This window comes from Rutidosis leptorrhynchoides, chromosome 3 (genome assembly GCF_046630445.1).
Source record: "Rutidosis leptorrhynchoides isolate AG116_Rl617_1_P2 chromosome 3, CSIRO_AGI_Rlap_v1, whole genome shotgun sequence".
Lineage (NCBI taxonomy): Eukaryota > Viridiplantae > Streptophyta > Magnoliopsida > Asterales > Asteraceae > Rutidosis > Rutidosis leptorrhynchoides.
The window spans coordinates 6,344,865-6,364,182 of NC_092335.1; positions in this window are offsets into that span (position 1 = coordinate 6,344,865).

Sequence of the window (19,318 nt, forward strand, 5' to 3'; positions counted from 1 at the left end):
ACAATTAATTTGGGACATTTCAAAATAGAATACTGGACGATATAATTGGGACGGAAGTAGTAGTAATTACCAAAAAAAAAAAAAATGTGCCCAGGTTTAATCACGAATTAGAAACAGAATTAAGAGGTTTGTCTACATTCATTTTCTTCCACCGGTCCTAAATTAAGGTTAACATAATTGCCTTTCAAATCCACCATAAAATCAAAACATTCAATTTATGCATACATCTAATTAATTGAAGTATTTGTTCATCATCAAACAAACAATGATCGATTCCTTTTATTAAAAAACCATATACTGTAACTACAACAGATCTTGTTGTTCTCTTGAATCTCCTCCCAAACTAACATCATCGCCAACGGTGGTGAGTAGCGACGCCAACAATACCGCTTCCACTCCACCGCCACCCACAATTGATTGTTGATTTGTGAAAAATGCACCCACAATCAATTGTTGATTTGCAGTATGTGACGACCCGAAAAATTTTGACTAATTTTAAACCAAACTCTCGATACGATTTAATATTTTTGACACGATATGCAAAGTCTGTTAGGTTGAGTCTCAAAATTTTTGAACTGTTTCATATATTCATTTAACCTTCGACTATTCCCGACGATTCACGAACCACTATTTGTAAATAAATATATATATATATTTAAATATATATATATATATATATATATATATATATATATATATATATATATATATATATATATATATATATATATATATATGATTTAATTCATTTGTGTAAATAAAATAATATATGATATTACTATAAATCTCTATATATATATATATATATATATATATATATATATATATATATATATATATATATATATATATATATATATATATATATATATATATAAAGTATATTGAATATATATGATTTAGAATTTATTTAATAAACGCTCGTAGCACTCGTTTGTCATCTTGATAGTTATTAATCAAGTTAAAAACGAACTTATGTAATTTTAAAATAAACGGTGATCCAAAAATGAGTTATATAAATTTTAGGCTTATTAAAAATATATTTAGACGCTAATTAATAAATTTCAACACTTTTTATATTTTACCCAGGATCGAGCGCGGACAACTGAGTTACTTTTTATTTAATAATTAATGACCAAAATTTATACCATAATTACTAAAATAAAAAAAGATAATTACTGTAAAAATTTGGGATTTTTCCGAAACATTTTTGTCCGCCACTGAATTAACAACGAAGCGCGATTTAGCATTCCGTGAAAACTGTCGGTAGAAATTGACAAAAGAAGGTGGATGATATTTTTTCTTTTTCCTTACACGCTGTTAACATGAATTATTATTATAATAATATAATAATTTGTAACAACCCAAACCGTAACCGACCAAACTCGACGAAATTTCAAACAAAAAAAAATTTTCTGGTGCAGTTCATCCGCGCGGCGCGCCAGGTGGGAGCGCGGCGCGCCAAATCACCTGGACAGCCCGCTGTCCCCGGAAGTCAATTTAACGAAAATGTTTGACTAGTTCCCGACACATTTAGCCAAAACGCTTTTAACCGTACATTAATATATGTAAAACTAGCACATAACTAAGGTTTGAGCGAGTTTTACAAAGTGGGGCCCACACGTGCCCAAATTACCCCTTAAGTATAAAAATACAATTTTAAACCATAAGACTCTTAATACAAAACAAAGCCGAGCATGGCGATTGGGGATACACTACCCAATCCTAATAAATCCAAAAGCAAGCCTTCTACGCAAACTATGCAAGTCCTCTAATCCTCGCGCTTACCCGAGCCACCATCCGCATGCAATCTATAAAAAGAGTCAACAACGAGAGGGTAAGCTAACGCTTAGTGAATGATAATATACTACATACATATATATGTATAAAATGAATACGCCACACAAACAAATACCGCATACCGTAGCATCCAAATATAAAGCAACTACACTAAGCATACCGTACAATCTCTAAGCATCAAGCTAAAGGTACAACAACAAATATGAGTCCACCAACGACAAAGTGAACATCTCCAAATAGCTACACCCGGAGGGTTAGCTACAACACAACAATACATTAATATATATATAACAATATAAACGAACAAGGTTAACACCTTAACCCAATACCGAGAACCAAATACCACAATGAAGATTGGCCGAACTACACGAGCCTTAGTAATCCGAAACCACACGAGATTACTATCTTCACATCATCGAGGTTGGCCGAACTACACGAGCCTTAGTAATCCGAAACCACACGAGATTACTACCTCAATAAGATGACCGAACTACACGAGTCACCATGAATCCGAACTACACGAGATTCATTTGATAAGATGACCGAAACTACACGCGTCATCGTGAATCCGAAACCACACGCGATTCACTTCTCCAACTCAAACCCACGGTCACGGGATTATAAAATCCACCACATCGGGGCCACAACATCCAAATCACAATCACGTGTGATAATGTACACACGAACGTGTACTTCGCCAAAGATGGTCAACCAAAACGCACAACCGTGCCAATTGGACTTATACAAAAGTCCATCAAGTCCACCTACATGTGAAGTGAGCTCTAAAGCCGAGATTCACTTCACCCGACCCGCACCCATCCTACACATACATATGTACATAGGATAATATCACTCACCTCGAAGTCTTGAAGAAAGCTTCCAAGTAATCCGCAACTCGCCAATGGAAAATACCTATTCCATTATCACAATTACAACAATACACTTAGAGTGGGTTTACAAATCAACCCAATTCGCCACTTAGTGCAATTTCGACCCAAATGCACTTCCGAGCACAAACCGTGCCCAAACTAACCAATAATCACTAACGCAAGTGAGAATGGTCATAATAAGCCAATTAAACCCGAACTTAAGTGTCAAACACGTGTCATACCCATTTAGACACTTAAACCCTAATTTTGACCCATAAAGGTCAAAATCTCGTCCTTTATAAGTTTTGACACCAAAACACATTTAACACGGTTTAATATTCCAACTTAATCCATTTTAAGTTCATAAACCTCATTAAGTCACCAAATGGGTCATAATCACCACCAAACCCTAATTTGACCCAAAGTCAAAGTTAGTCAATCAAATAACCCTAAATAGGTTTCAACACTTCCATAATCACTAATCCAAGTGATAAATCCCAAGATTAAAGCCTAATCAAGGCCAAATCGTCAATCAACCCAAAACCCGCCAAGTGACAAGAATAACTAGTCACCATAAACCCATTTCATCATCTAAGAGGTTTTACAACTAATTAACTCAAAACCCTAACTTGAATATCAAATTAAATAATTGAAATTCGGAGTTTGAGCTTACCAATACTATCACCGTGTAGCCGAGAACGAAAGGAACAACATTAAAACCCGAGACTTTGAACGATTCGAGCTTCTTCCTCACCAAAACCTCCAATCTCTCTCTAAACTCTTACTCTCTCTCTAAAATGGATGAAGATGATGAGTGGATGTGAATGGGATCCAAAACTGATCCAAACTAGCTCATAAGCCTCACAAATCCGGCCTCAAGTGAAATTACCCATTTGCCCTTCATTTAAACCAATTAAAAACAAGGGATTCTGTCAGCAGCAAACGGCGCGGCGCGCCGAATCCCCGCGCGGCGCGCGACCTAACTGAAACAGATTCTTTTGCATTTTAAACTTTATATAAATAATCCGCGAAACCCAATCTCAAACGTCTTAATACACAAACAAGCAAGATAAATATTCGGGTCTTACAACTCTCCCCCACTTAAACTCGATCACGTCCTCGTGATCCTCATCACTTAACCAAGTGGACCTCACCCTACGGTCCTCGACATAAGTCCCAATCCGACTTTCCTAAGCAATTCCTTCCCAACGAATCGCCTTCCACAACTAAATCGTCACCCGCGATTTATTCAAATCACCATCCGAGCACTAAAACCATGCTCATTCCCTAACATCGGGAAAACTCAACCAATCTCATACCGAGATATCAATCCCTTAGCGTACTATTACCGAGTACAACGCTAAAAGCAACCAAGTCTCAACCTAAGGTCAACAACCCGAAACGATGAAGAACGAACCAAACGAATCCTTACGGACAACACCAACCACTAACATCCCTTGTAGTGCGCAATACGACCAAAGTGCAACTACCGTAACATCATAACAAACGGCTAAAACCGATAACGTCCAAAACGATGATGGCAACGCTAAACCAAGGTGTACAAAATCGACTTTCGTCACACCCGTAACAACATGTGAGCGAAACACGGCTATCGCATCACTAATCACACAACATGGTCCTCACGACCCCACCATCGGTGTATAAAACAACCGACAGATCACACAACACGAAGGCTGGCCGAAAACACACGCGCCTTAGTGAATCCGAACTACACGCGACTCACTACCTTCACCACAACAACAATCGGGAATGGCCGAACTACACGCGCCATAGTGAATCCGAACTACACGAGAGTCACTATCCCGGAGGAATGACCGAACTACACGAGTCATTTGTGAATCCGAACTACACGAGATTCACTTCCACAACATCGAGGTTGGCCGAACTACACGAGCCTTAGTAATCCGAAACCACACGAGATTACTACCTCAATAAGATGACCGAACTACACGAGTCACCATGAATCCGAACTACACGAGATTCATTCGATAAGATGACCGAAACTACACGCGTCATCGTGAATCCGAAAACACACGCGATTCACAACCATGATGAAGTCAGCGGACCCGAAGATCATGCTTCACCAATCTCAACACCGGATGAAGTCAGCGGACCCGAAGATCATGCTTCACCGATATAACACCACGCTCATGATGAAGTCAGCGGACCCCGAAAGTCATGCTCCACCAATCACGTACTCCCATGATGAAGTCAGCGGACCCTAGAGATCATGCTTCATCAATCAACCATACCATAATGAAGTCAGCGGACCCGAAGATCATGCTTCATTAATCATCAATACCACGATGAAGTCAGCGGACCCTAAAGATCATGCTTCATCGATCACATACGCACTTTCGGCCTCAAACAACGAGTAGTGCAACATCGCGCCCTGCTACACTATAGTGAATCCTAACGGATACCACTAACCATCCCCAAAATCGAGCAAGAACCACCTATATCAAACATAGGTACCAAACAATGATTCCCCAACAGAGAATCCGACACACACCTCCCTTAACCGAAGGATTTCACCTTGCTCACTAAACACGTCCATTATCTCTCAACGAGATTTACCACATTACCACCTCAGTGGTAATTCCAATCCAATATCATAAGTACAATTTAACCAAAATTGTACTCTACCACAAGTTGACCAAAACTAGGTCTCGACGAAATTTCCGGATCTACTAAAAACATCATCCGAAATATCACACTAAAACTTCCTCATGCGGGAGTGCGACTCCTCCACTTGGAACCACGTTCCTATAACACAATTCGTACAACCGTACAATGCTACCGAAGGTAGACTTTACCAACAATTGGGTACACGCGACCCATCCTACTTCTTGCTCTAACCTCGAGCACACAAAGGATTTCAAATGATCCTTAGACACTTCAAACGAAAAGTGTACCACGATTTCGCAAACCATACCCTCGCAATCATCCAATTGCTTAGTTTGTCAAGTTTCACCTAGTCACTCATGTACCTAAGGGTTTCTCCCGGGACCCTAAGTACAATGTAACCACAACACAATCGGAGTCGACACCACGCTAGTAGGTATAAAAGAGGCACCTAATGTCGCGTCATAAAGACTCCATTACCAACGCCCATCGAGATTTAAAACACTCGATCTCAAGGGTTCCAACCAACCGACGAACCTCATGATTCGTCAACTTCGACACGCAAGCGAACACGCGCTTAACAGTCGAACACCAAAACCATTTCCGTGGCTTGGTAGAAACATACCCCAAATACTAAGGAACGCTTGGTTGCACCAAGTCTTACGCCCTTCGCCCGACAATCAAACATCACCTTAGGGTACTTCCATTAGGAACGTCACCCATAGCATAACGTACACAACAAAGGCATGCAACTCAAACTCAAACGGCATTTAATAAATAATCAAAAGACATATTTATCAAAATTAAACGTACCTTAACGTCTCATGGCCGCACCCGTCCCCGCTAACTTGGGACATTCCGACTTACGATGTCCTTCCTTTTGGCAATTGAAGCACACCATACCACCACCCTTTGGTACCGAACATTCCCAAGACTTGTGACCCCTTACGCCACAATTGTAACATCTAGCCGCACTAGAATCCGATATACCCGTTCGCGTACCACCCGTGCTCACACTCGGACCCTTAGTCCTCTTACTCGGAGCACCATAAGAAACAACTCTTCTCTCACTTGAAGATTCACCCCTCTTCGATCGTGAATACGACTCGAAACCTCTAGCCAAGTCGAATAATTCCGAAAACGATTTCGCTTGACCCCGACTAATCTTACCCTTCAAGTCATCATTCAAGGTCCGATAGAAATCCCCCATTAACAAACGATCATTCCCCAAATACTCCGGACAAAAACGAGCCTTCGCCATAAAGGTCGTCTTAAGAGTACTCAAATCCATAGATCCTTGTCGCAAATTTCGCAACTCATTACGCAATTCCCACAAATCGGCCGAAGTCCGGAACTCCTCAAAGAATTCCTCCTTAAACTCATCCCACGATAAGGCCATAAACGTCTCACCACCGACAAGATCAATCTTACCATCCAACCAATCCCTTGCCCTACCACGCAACAAACTCGTAGCGAGTCTCGTCTTCCTCTCGGGAGGGCAATCAATAGTACGAAAACACCCTTCGACATCCGAAATCCAAGTTGTGCTTACCAAAGGATCCGGCTTTCCGTCATACATCGGGGGTTTAGTCCTCATGAAGCTCTTAAGATAACGCTCCATTTCACCACTACTTTGAAGTTCGGAATACCTCCTTTCCATTCTTTCTTCTAACGCACTCATTTGCTCCGCAACGGCGGCCGCAACTCTAGTATTAACCTCCGCGTTGTTCGTATCGATCCCACTTCCCGTCGCCATTCTAAGGAATGCAAAGCGATTAGATCACGAACGTGTAAAACCGTACGCACGACACAGCCCCATCTTGCTAAACACTCATCGTACATCACTTGTTAGACACGATTTGCACCCGTAATAAGGTTTGCAAGTTCTTATTACGCACACATGCCGCATCGACTCGTTAGTACAACGACCGTCTCGCTCGATGATATACACAAACACAACCAAAATTCTACGCGGTACAAACACACGCGAGAATTATTATCACAACACAACAACATATTAATAATATCCGCATTACTAATATAAACGTTTGTCAACCTATAGCCAAGGCACTAACCAACCCATTCCGACCCGTAATCCTACAAGTCCCGCAACAATTTAAGCACACACAAGTCTAAGTCTAGGCACCTATCTCAAGTCACCTAAATCCCTTAGACCATGCTCTGATACCACTTGTAACAACCCAAACCGTAACCGACCAAACTCGACGAAATTTCAAACAAAAAAAAATTTTCTGGTGCAGTTCATCCGCGCGGCGCGCCAGGTGGGCGCGCGGCGCGCCAAATCACCTGGACAGCCCGCTGTCCCCGGAAGTCAATTTAACGAAAATGTTTGACTAGTTCCCGACACATTTAGCCAAAACGCTTTTAACCGTACATTAATATATGTAAAACTAGCACATAACTAAGGTTTGAGCGAGTTTTACAAAGTGGGGCCCACACGTGCCCAAATTACCCCTTAAGTATAAAAATACAATTTTAAACCATAAGACTCTTAATACAAAACAAAGCCGAGCATGGCGATTGGGGATACACTACCCAATCCTAATAAATCCAAAAGCAAGCCTTCTACGCAAACTATGCAAGTCCTCTAATCCTCGCGCTTACCCGAGCCACCATCCGCATGCAATCTATAAAAAGAGTCAACAACGAGAGGGTAAGCTAACGCTTAGTGAATGATAATATACTACATACATATATATGTATAAAATGAATACGCCACACAAACAAATACCGCATACCGTAGCATCCAAATATAAAGCAACTACACTAAGCATACCGTACAATCTCTAAGCATCAAGCTAAAGGTACAACAACAAATATGAGTCCACCAACGACAAAGTGAACATCTCCAAATAGCTACACCCGGAGGGTTAGCTACAACACAACAATACATTAATATATATATAACAATATAAACGAACAAGGTTAACACCTTAACCCAATACCGAGAACCAAATACCACAATGAAGATTGGCCGAACTACACGAGCCTTAGTAATCCGAAACCACACGAGATTACTATCTTCACATCATCGAGGTTGGCCGAACTACACGAGCCTTAGTAATCCGAAACCACACGAGATTACTACCTCAATAAGATGACCGAACTACACGAGTCACCATGAATCCGAACTACACGAGATTCATTTGATAAGATGACCGAAACTACACGCGTCATCGTGAATCCGAAACCACACGCGATTCACTTCTCCAACTCAAACCCACGGTCACGGGATTATAAAATCCACCACATCGGGGCCACAACATCCAAATCACAATCACGTGTGATAATGTACACACGAACGTGTACTTCGCCAAAGATGGTCAACCAAAACGCACAACCGTGCCAATTGGACTTATACAAAAGTCCATCAAGTCCACCTACATGTGAAGTGAGCTCTAAAGCCGAGATTCACTTCACCCGACCCGCACCCATCCTACACATACATATGTACATAGGATAATATCACTCACCTCGAAGTCTTGAAGAAAGCTTCCAAGTAATCCGCAACTCGCCAATGGAAAATACCTATTCCATTATCACAATTACAACAATACACTTAGAGTGGGTTTACAAATCAACCCAAATCGCCACTTAGTGCAATTTCGACCCAAATGCACTTCCGAGCACAAACCGTGCCCAAACTAACCAATAATCACTAACGCAAGTGAGAATGGTCATAATAAGCCAATTAAACCCGAACTCAAGTGTCAAACACGTGTCATACCCATTTAGACACTTAAACCCTAATTTTGACCCATAAAGGTCAAAATCTCGTCCTTTATAAGTTTTGACACCAAAACACATTTAACACGGTTTAATATTCCAACTTAATCCATTTTAAGTTCATAAACCTCATTAAGTCACCAAATGGGTCATAATCACCACCAAACCCTAATTTGACCCAAAGTCAAAGTTAGTCAATCAAATAACCCTAAATAGGTTTCAACACTTCCATAATCACTAATCCAAGTGATAAATCCCAAGATTAAAGCCTAATCAAGGCCAAATCGTCAATCAACCCAAAACCCGCCAAGTGACAAGAATAACTAGTCACCATAAACCCATTTCATCATCTAAGAGGTTTTACAACTAATTAACTCAAAACCCTAACTTGAATATCAAATTAAATAATTGAAATTCGGAGTTTGAGCTTACCAATACTATCACCGTGTAGCCGAGAACGAAAGGAACAACATTAAAACCCGAGACTTTGAACGATTCGAGCTTCTTCCTCACCAAAACCTCCAATCTCTCTCTAAACTCTTACTCTCTCTCTAAAATGGATGAAGATGATGAGTGGATGTGAATGGGATCCAAAACTGATCCAAACTAGCTCATAAGCCTCACAAATCCGGCCTCAAGTGAAATTACCCATTTGCCCTTCATTTAAACCAATTAAAAACAAGGGATTCTGTCAGCAGCAAACGGCGCGGCGCGCCGAATCCCCGCGCGGCGCGCGACCTAACTGAAACAGATTCTTTTGCATTTTAAACTTTATATAAATAATCCGCGAAACCCAATCTCAAACGTCTTAATACACAAACAAGCAAGATAAATATTCGGGTCTTACATAATTAGTGGAGGTTTACTGTAATTGTTGTTCTTGCATCCTTACACTTATTATTTATATACATGTATGTTGCTATTATATCCCATCCATAACCACATTAGTGTTGGTCCTCTGCAACGCCCAAATACATCACAACTCATCATCTTTTTCATATTGCTACTACCTATATTACTTTATTTTCAGAACTCTGCTATTCAAGCATGATTCCCAACTATTATCTTGTTTCTGTCCATCACCAAAGCCATCACAAAATTCCACCATCTTCATCACCTTCATCATTATCGGTCACCAAGCATCATCACCACAACCTACAACCTTCTTGTTGCTAGATGAACCTTCTACTATTCCGGTCACTAAACCAACACTGCCCTATATGCTTCTACTACGGATAACAACCATCATGATCTAATATTCGACTAAAACAAAACACCATAACCCCCACTTATTCTTACTCCCGTTCAATTTACACCCACCACCATTTTCTATTTTGTTTCTTTTCTTTCCTTTTAAACACCACAGAAAGCCACCATCATCAAACTACAACTTGTTCCCACTTTGGTGTGTTCTTGTCTTCGTTCGTAACCCACCTGCTACTATCAACTTGTTTCCACTTTTGTTTGTTCGAAAATCACCACAAACCGCCAGCTCACAACCCCCACTAACCACCAGACTGCTACCCGCCGTTTGTATTGCTTATTCACTGTTGTAAGTCGAAAACCCACTTCAATTAACTTGATACTACTGCTATTCGATCACCCTAAACCACCATCTTCAACCTTGAACATACACCATAAACGAATCACTGTTACGCTGATATGTTTCTGTTAAACCGCCATCGTAATGTGCTGCAAACTGTTTCGGTTCAGCTCACGAACCCTGCTGTTTTGTTGCTACGATTTACTATTTGAAGTATATATAATTAATGCAACTTTCTATTTCTATTTGTTATCAAAACCAAAACCCATTTGCTCTAGTTTTTAATATTCGATAACTATTACTTTTTGATGGTCGTTTTCTAATTGTTCGACCCATGAAACCATTACTAACCTGCTATAATCTTTCTGTTTTACATCGCACCATCACAACCCATGCCACCGCCACCATTGAACCATCTCCATCACCAAACCATCACCCAATTCGATATTTTTTTCTTTTTCCTGTATCCCTTCGAAACCACCACCGTTAACACCAACCAAGCTATTGTTGCACCTGCGTTGTTCTATTCAGCTGAAGAAGATGATGAATCGCGTTGATAGTGATGATAAACAGTAAAAACACGATGATAGTGACTTGGTGATGAGAATAAGCATGACAGGCTGCTGTGTGATGTTTCTGTAAACAATCATAACGTAACCCTTTGATGCTAAACGGATCGTCTATATATTTTAAAGCTGCTATCCGATTCCTTTTAAACATCAACGACACCCCATGATTTTATTTGGGCTTCAAAAAGTAACCAGGCCTTAATTAAACTAAATATTGCTAATTGGGTTTCTGTAAACTTGGGTTTAGGAAAATGCTGTTGGGCCGAGATCAAATTATATGTTAGGCCGAGACCTATTGTATTTTGTTGGGCCGAAAGAAGCTAGTTATATATAAATGGTATACGGGTTATATCAGAAAAGAAAGTTAGAGCAGATGGTATGGGTGTGTTGTCGGGTTTCGAGAGGTCGTAGGTTCAAACCTTGGTAGAGGCGTTTATTTCTTTTAAAGGGTTGTTACAATGAGGTATTTATTTTATTATTTCTATTATTATTATTACTACTATTATTTTTATTATTATTATTATTATTATTTTTATTATTATTATTATTATTATTATTATTATTATTATTATTATTATTATTATTATTATTATTATTATTATTAGTATTGTTATTATTATTAATTATTGTTGTTATATGATTAATATTATTATCATTAATAAGTATTAGCATTAGGTATTATAAGTATTATTATCATTAATATCATTATTATTATTAAAATAAGTATTATTAGTATTAATATCATTATTATTATTATCATTATTAGAAAAAAAAATTTATATAGTTATTATTATTACTACCCTTATAATTATCATTTTTATTATTAAAAATATTAAAAATATCATTTTTATTATTGTTATCACTTTTATTATTATCATTATTAGAAAAATTATTATTTTTATAGTTACTATAGTTATTATTATTACTACTCTTATTATCATTATTATCATTTTTCTCAAAATTTATATTATTATTAAAACTATCATTTAGATTATTAGTAGTATCAATATTATTATTATTATTATCATAAAAAGATACAAGTTGTTATTTATTACTATTGATATTATTTTACCAAATAAATAACTATATAAGAATATATTTAATACATATCACATAACAACATTAATATTTTCAGTTGGTATCAGAGCGGTGGTCTTAGCGAACCAGGTTATAACAACCCTCACTTTTCGACTTCTAAATTTACTGAATTGACCCTAGGGTTTTCTGCCCGACTATATGTATTAATTATTTAAGGGTTGTTATATACAATTAAACATTGACCGAATAGTAATTTTAGTCAACAACGTACGCTTAAATAAATTATATAATATTAATTTATATAATTTGACATAATTTAATTTATCTAAGTATATAAACTTTATATTACTTTTAATATAATAAATACAAATAAAAAAAATGTAATAACATTTGTAAACCTAATAAAAACCATAAGTAATAATCATAATTAAATTAAAATCATAATTTTTAATTAACATATACATAATACCAAAATAAATCATAATTATGTATTAAAAATGTAAAATACAGAAATTATTTGATATTTTATACAAAAATTTGTATTTATCAATTAAAAAAATAAAAATAAAAATAAGTTAGTAAATATTTTTAGAAAACAAAAATATACTAAATCTTTTTCTTGATTTAAAAAAAAAAAATAAAAATCCTTTAAAAAAATTAATAAAAAAATAAAATACTTTTTGCTTTTTATTTTTTTAATACAAATGGAAAACTACTTTTATTATTTTATTTTGTAGTTGATTCCATGACCTAACATTTAATACTTTTAATTTTTAAAATCCCATTAAGAATTAAAATATTTTTTCTTTTAATTATTTTATTCTTTTTACCTAATTTTTTTCAAGTATAAATACCCCTCATTTCTCATTCAAACTTACACCAAAATTTCTCTCATTCTCTCTTTGAAGAATTACTACTAAGTAAGTATTCTTTTCTTTCTTTTTACTTTTTTACTATTTACTTCGGTAATTTTTTTTACCGAAAAATGTAAATAATGTTATAATTATATGTAATTGAAATAAAAATAAATACCATGTTATAATTATTCTACAATTAATATTAAGTATGAAAACATATTATAAAATTATTTGAAATCAGATTTATAATTGTTAAGTAATTAAAATGAATTATTGAATATATATGTGTATGAGATAATTATTAGTATATTGTAGATATTAAATAATCTAAATTAAGATAGTAATTATAGCTTGAATAATACTGCGTATATAATTATAAAACTATTAATAGTTATGTAATACTATTAGTAACTACATATATAATTAACTTAGTTATATAATAAAGTTTATACACCTATAATATGTGAAGGTTATAATCAAGATAACGTGCACTATATATGAATCTCACCGCTACATATGGCCTAGGGTGGTCCTTGTTGCCTTATGGGAACCGCTTGTGGATTTCGAATGCCATGACATAGATTCTGGTCAAGAATCCTGGGCGTCTGGTAACAACTGATCATTCAAGTGACTTGTATGATAGCAACGAGATTTGAGATAGTCGTACAACGTCTTGTTAAAGATTATAACCCGAACTTTCTATAATTGGAAAGTTACTAAAAGTGGAAACTTTCCATAGATAGTAACCTTTCCGAAAATGGAATTGCTTTTAGAAAACTATTATCATTAGTATAGTTACTATACTTATGTCTATTAGACAACATCTGATCGTACATTCTATCTCTAGGTTGAGATTTCAGGTCTACTTCAATTACAACTACTTCCTAGTGAAATCTTTGCTGTGCTATTTTAAGGTGATTTTCATAGCCCCACTTTTACTGTTTACTTAACTATTTATAACTTTTGGGGTGAGACACATGCTTGATTTATAACTATTTTATGTTTAGACACAAGTACTCAAATGTTATTATGCTGTCTTGCTTTGTCATGCAAATCCTCACCGTAATATCGTTAATTGCTGCGTATAAAAGGCAAACTTAATTATTGTGAATAGACCTATTGAGAGTAACGTCTCTAACCATTTGACCTCTAGTCTTTGGTTACATAATAATGATTCAACGACACTGACTGTACAAGGTGTCATGGGGTAACTTTTGTTTTGTCACGATATTACAAACTGCATCAACACTTTTAGATTGATATATTTGGTATCAATCAACTTTTAACTAAATCTTGTGGTCTAATACATATTATATAAACCTATGAACTTCACTCAACCTTTTTGGTTGACACTTTAAGCATGTTTTGTCTCAAGTGACGAATAAGATGATTGCTATGACTGCTACTTGATGAATTGAATGCTGCTGCATGGAGTCTTCATTTCATTACATTTACTCTACATTTTAAAACTTTTACTATTTCAGTTTGGATTTGATGTAAACACTCTTAATGCTTCCGCTGTTTTAATAATAAAGGTTTTATTCAAAACGTCTCATATAGAATCATTCTCGTTTATACAACTGTGTTATGATATGAATGGTCACAAATACCCCTGGCCCTATTTAGGGGTGTGACAGATTGATATCAGAGCAGGGTTGTTATAGAGAACCAGGATTGCATTTTATGTGTGTCTTATGTGTTAGCTAGGGTGCCTTAGCAATCTTTAGGACTATAGCCTTTCCTGCTTTAGTTTTAATTGCCTATTCCTTATTATCTTGCTATCTATTATCCATACTTTACTTCTTGCCTTACGTCTTCCTTAGAATGCTAACCTTATTGTGTTTCGAAGAAACATGGTTCACGACGAATCAAGCAACGCAATTCCAAACGTCACCTTGATATCTCCCCAATTCCAACAACTGCTGGCTGTGGTACAAAGCAATGGAAACAATAGCGCACCGCGAAACCTTCCGACTATTTATTCATATCAGAATTTCATGAACTACCAGCTCCCTACATACAAGGGTATTGAAAGACCTGAGTTTGGGAACATGGAAATGGTGGATGCTGATCTCATAAACTACACCAACCAATTCCAAGAATTTGCTTTCATGAATCCTTACATGACTACTCTCAAGTATCTAGGGATCTAACACTACATCAATGGGTTACCCGATGGACTCCGAAGGGGCGTCGCCATATTAAACTCAAGGACTATACAAGAAGCCATTTGTATGGCAAATCAGCTAATTAACAAACCTGGGAGGAAAGGAGATGCTAAAAGAAAGTGGGAAGAGATAGAGCAAAAAGACTCTAAGGGTGAACCCAACAAATGCTATAAAGGAACCCTTCCTTGTTGCCAAAGGTGTGAGAAACATCACTTTGGGAAATGTAACGCTATGTGCTCCAAATGTAAGAAAGTGGGTCACATAGTCAAAAATTGTAGAGTTATGATTCCCTCAACTCAAACTTCTGCAACCAAAGCTAATGCAACCATTCCTACTTGCAATATATGTGGAGGAGTAGGCAACCATAAGCATTAATACCCGAATGGGAAAAAGGATCAACACAAACCCTCCATTTCAAAGAAGGACTGATAATCCTCAGGATTTTCGTTTCATCCATTATGTCTATGTCATTTATGTAAAGGCATTTCCTACCGTACTTCTCATTTCCTTTGTGTAATAAGGATGATTTATCCATTAGTTGTTAATAACAAGTTAAGTGGTTGTTTTTATATATCTTGATTTATCTTGCCTTAGCCACATGTGTGTGATTATGTGATTATTATTGATGATAATTACAAATTATATTTATTGCACCATAACTCTTCAACTAATACTGTAATTATGTATTGAAAAAACAATGGCTGGAGGACAACAACCAAATGACAATACCAACTCTTCTAACATTACTCTCACAAGTGTACAATTTCAACAACTCCTTGCTGCCGCTCAAGGCAACAACAATAATCAAAACAACAATAACGGAAGCCGAAACCCTCCGAACTCATGCTCACATAAAGAATTTATGAATTGTAAGCCACCAAGCTATAAAGGAACTGAAGGACCAATTGAACTAAACCGCTGGTTCGAAAAGATGGAATCTGTGTTTCGTCTGTATAACTGCGGTGAAGCTGACAAGGTCAAGTATGCTACTGGAACTCTATCAGGTGGAGCTTTAACCTGGTGGGCTGCATATGCTGGTACAGTTGGATGGACTGCTGCCCTAGCTGAAGCGACCCGTCCTAATCCATAAGGACGAATACAATAACATATGATTACATCGCGAGATATTTAACCTCTAAATGATACATTTTACAAACATTGCATTCATTTTTAAAAGACAAACTTTCATTACATCAAAAGTTGACAGGCATGCATACCATTTCATAATATATATCAAACTATCAATGACTTAATAATAATCTTGTTGAACTCAACGACTCGAATGCAACGTCTTTTGAAATATGCCATGAATGACTCCAAGTAATATCTCTAAAATGAGAAAATGCACAGCGGAAGATTTCTTTAATACCTGAGAATAAACATGCTTTCAAGTGTCAACCAAAAGGTTGGTGAGTTCATAGGTTTATCATAAACAATCATTCCCATTATTTTATTAGACCACAAGATTTCGTTTTTTCATAAATACACATCTCATATCAGGCATTTCGCAAACTGCATAGAGATAAAAATTATTCATATGGTGAACACCTGGTAACCGACCTTAACAAGATGCATATAGAATATCCCCATCATTCCGGGACCTCCTTCGAACATGATAAATTTGAAGTACTAAAGCATCCGGTACTTTAGATGGGGCTTGTTGGGCCCAATAGATCTATCTTTAGGATTCACGTCAATTAGGGTGTCTGTTCCCTAATTCTTAGATTACCAGACTAAAAAGGGGCATTTTCGGTTTAATAATCCAGTCATAGAATGTAGTTTTCGATTTCTTGTGTCTATTTCGCAAAACATTTATAAAAGCAGCGCATGTATTCTCAGTCCCAAAAATATATATTGTAAAAGCATTTAAAAAGGGAGCAAATGAAACTCACTATCCAATATTTTATAGTAAAAATATTCATACGACGAAACTGAACAATGCAAGGTTGGCCTCGGATTCACGAACCTATATTAAGTATATATATATTAACACATTGTAATATTAATCACCTAAATTTATATATATTTTATAATATATATGGATTAATATTCTTATATATAATTATATTAATCCTTATAATTTGTTATAATACTTATATGATATATATACTTTAATAAATGCTATATTAATATAAATAATATTATGCTAGTTAATATATTAAAAATCTAATATTAGTATACTTATGATGTATGTAATAAATATATTTTTATATAATCTCTTTTGTTTATAAAAATAATAATTATAATAATAATAATAATAATAATAATAATAATAATAATAATAATAATAATAATAATAATAATAATGATAATATTATCCAAAACCTTTTAATTCCTACTTAATAATATTCGTAATAATCATAAAAATGTTAATAATAATAATGATTAGTTTCATAATAATAATAATAATAATAATAATAATAATAATAATAATAATAATAATAATAATAATAATAATAATAATAATAATAAGTATACTACCTTAAAGAAGTAGCTTCCATAAAAATAATGTCACAGCTGGGGCTCGAACCCGCGACCTCTCACTAACTAACAATATTCCTTAACCAACTGATCCGTTTAGCTTTTCTGATATTACTCAGCTCATGATTTTATTTATCCCATTATAATTTATCATTCATATACCCATCATCACTTAACATCATAATCTGGCCCAGTTTCGTTTGGCCCTACAGAATATGGAACTCGGCCCAAATCAGATAAATAGGCTTTCGGTTTTGGGCTTCCACAAACGGACCCCGTCACAAAACCTCATCAATGATTATTGTAATTACGGAGTAATATTTTTTTAAGATAATGATTGATTTAAGTCCTCAGGTTTTAGGTTATAACGGTGTGATTTGGTTTTGTGTTGTAATCGTACCAAGATCAAAAACAGAAATAAATTACGCTAGTATGGTGATCTTCGTTCAACAATAAAAGATGAGTAACATCGTCAATCATCATTCTTCATCATCATAGTTCCATCATAACATCGTTATTTTCAGATTAAATATCTTATCATCTCCATCATTCTATTGTTCATCATCAAAAGATAAAGAAAAATATATCGATGGTGTTTGGTGGCAGGCTATTCGATCAGTAAGAAAAATATGATTGTGATTCGGTTGGGTTTGTTGGGCGAACCAGGAACGAAACCGATGCAGCAGGTTTATAATGGTGTTGAGAGTTGGTTTTACTGTTGCAAACCACGACTCCATTGATGAGGGTTCTCGCTTAATTAACAGAAATAAAAATAGAAAGAAATAAAAGAGAAACGTTGTAGTAGGAGTGATGGGTTGTGATGGTTGGAACAGAAACAGAAAACAACGAAACAGTAGCTTTATTTGATGGAGATTAAGTTGTAAATCAGGAAACGAGAAGGTGTTGTTGGTGGTGTTTGGATCATGGTTGGTGACTGAATGGTAACTTGTTGATCACAAAAAGGGTTCACGATGAAACGGGAGGGAGGGATATTCAGATAAAGAGATTGAGATGGTGGTTACGGTGGTGGTTGTGATGGGGTTTGATGGTAGTGGTTAGTGGTGTGTAATCGATGGTGGTCTCTTCGAACTTGGCACTAGGTGATTGTGGTTGGAGATTTCAAAACAATAACAAAAGACGATGATGTTTATGGGTGGCCGGATGGTTTGGTGTAGGTGATAGTATCGAACGAGCAATTGCAGGAACTGGATGAAAGTGATGAATGGTTTGTGTTAGTCATGAGATGTATGTATATGGGTTATAGATATGTAATTGTATGCGTAAGTTGGTTTAATGATTCACACAAAACAGGATACAGAAAAAGAATATGGTAATCTATATGCAAATATGTGCTCATATATATAATATATAATGTAAGATATTTGTGGTATCCAATAAACACAGTGTCTCCATAATTCAACATTGACACAGTATCTAATTAATCAATTTACAATAGTTAAGCTGCCATAAGTTTTAAATTCATCCGCCGACACTTACCTTGGGTATTATATCAGGGTCCGTTGTTAATCAGCGACAGATAAAAGTCCTTAGAAAAATCTCAAATTTTAATATTAAGTTTCTTTAATTATTTCAGTTATTA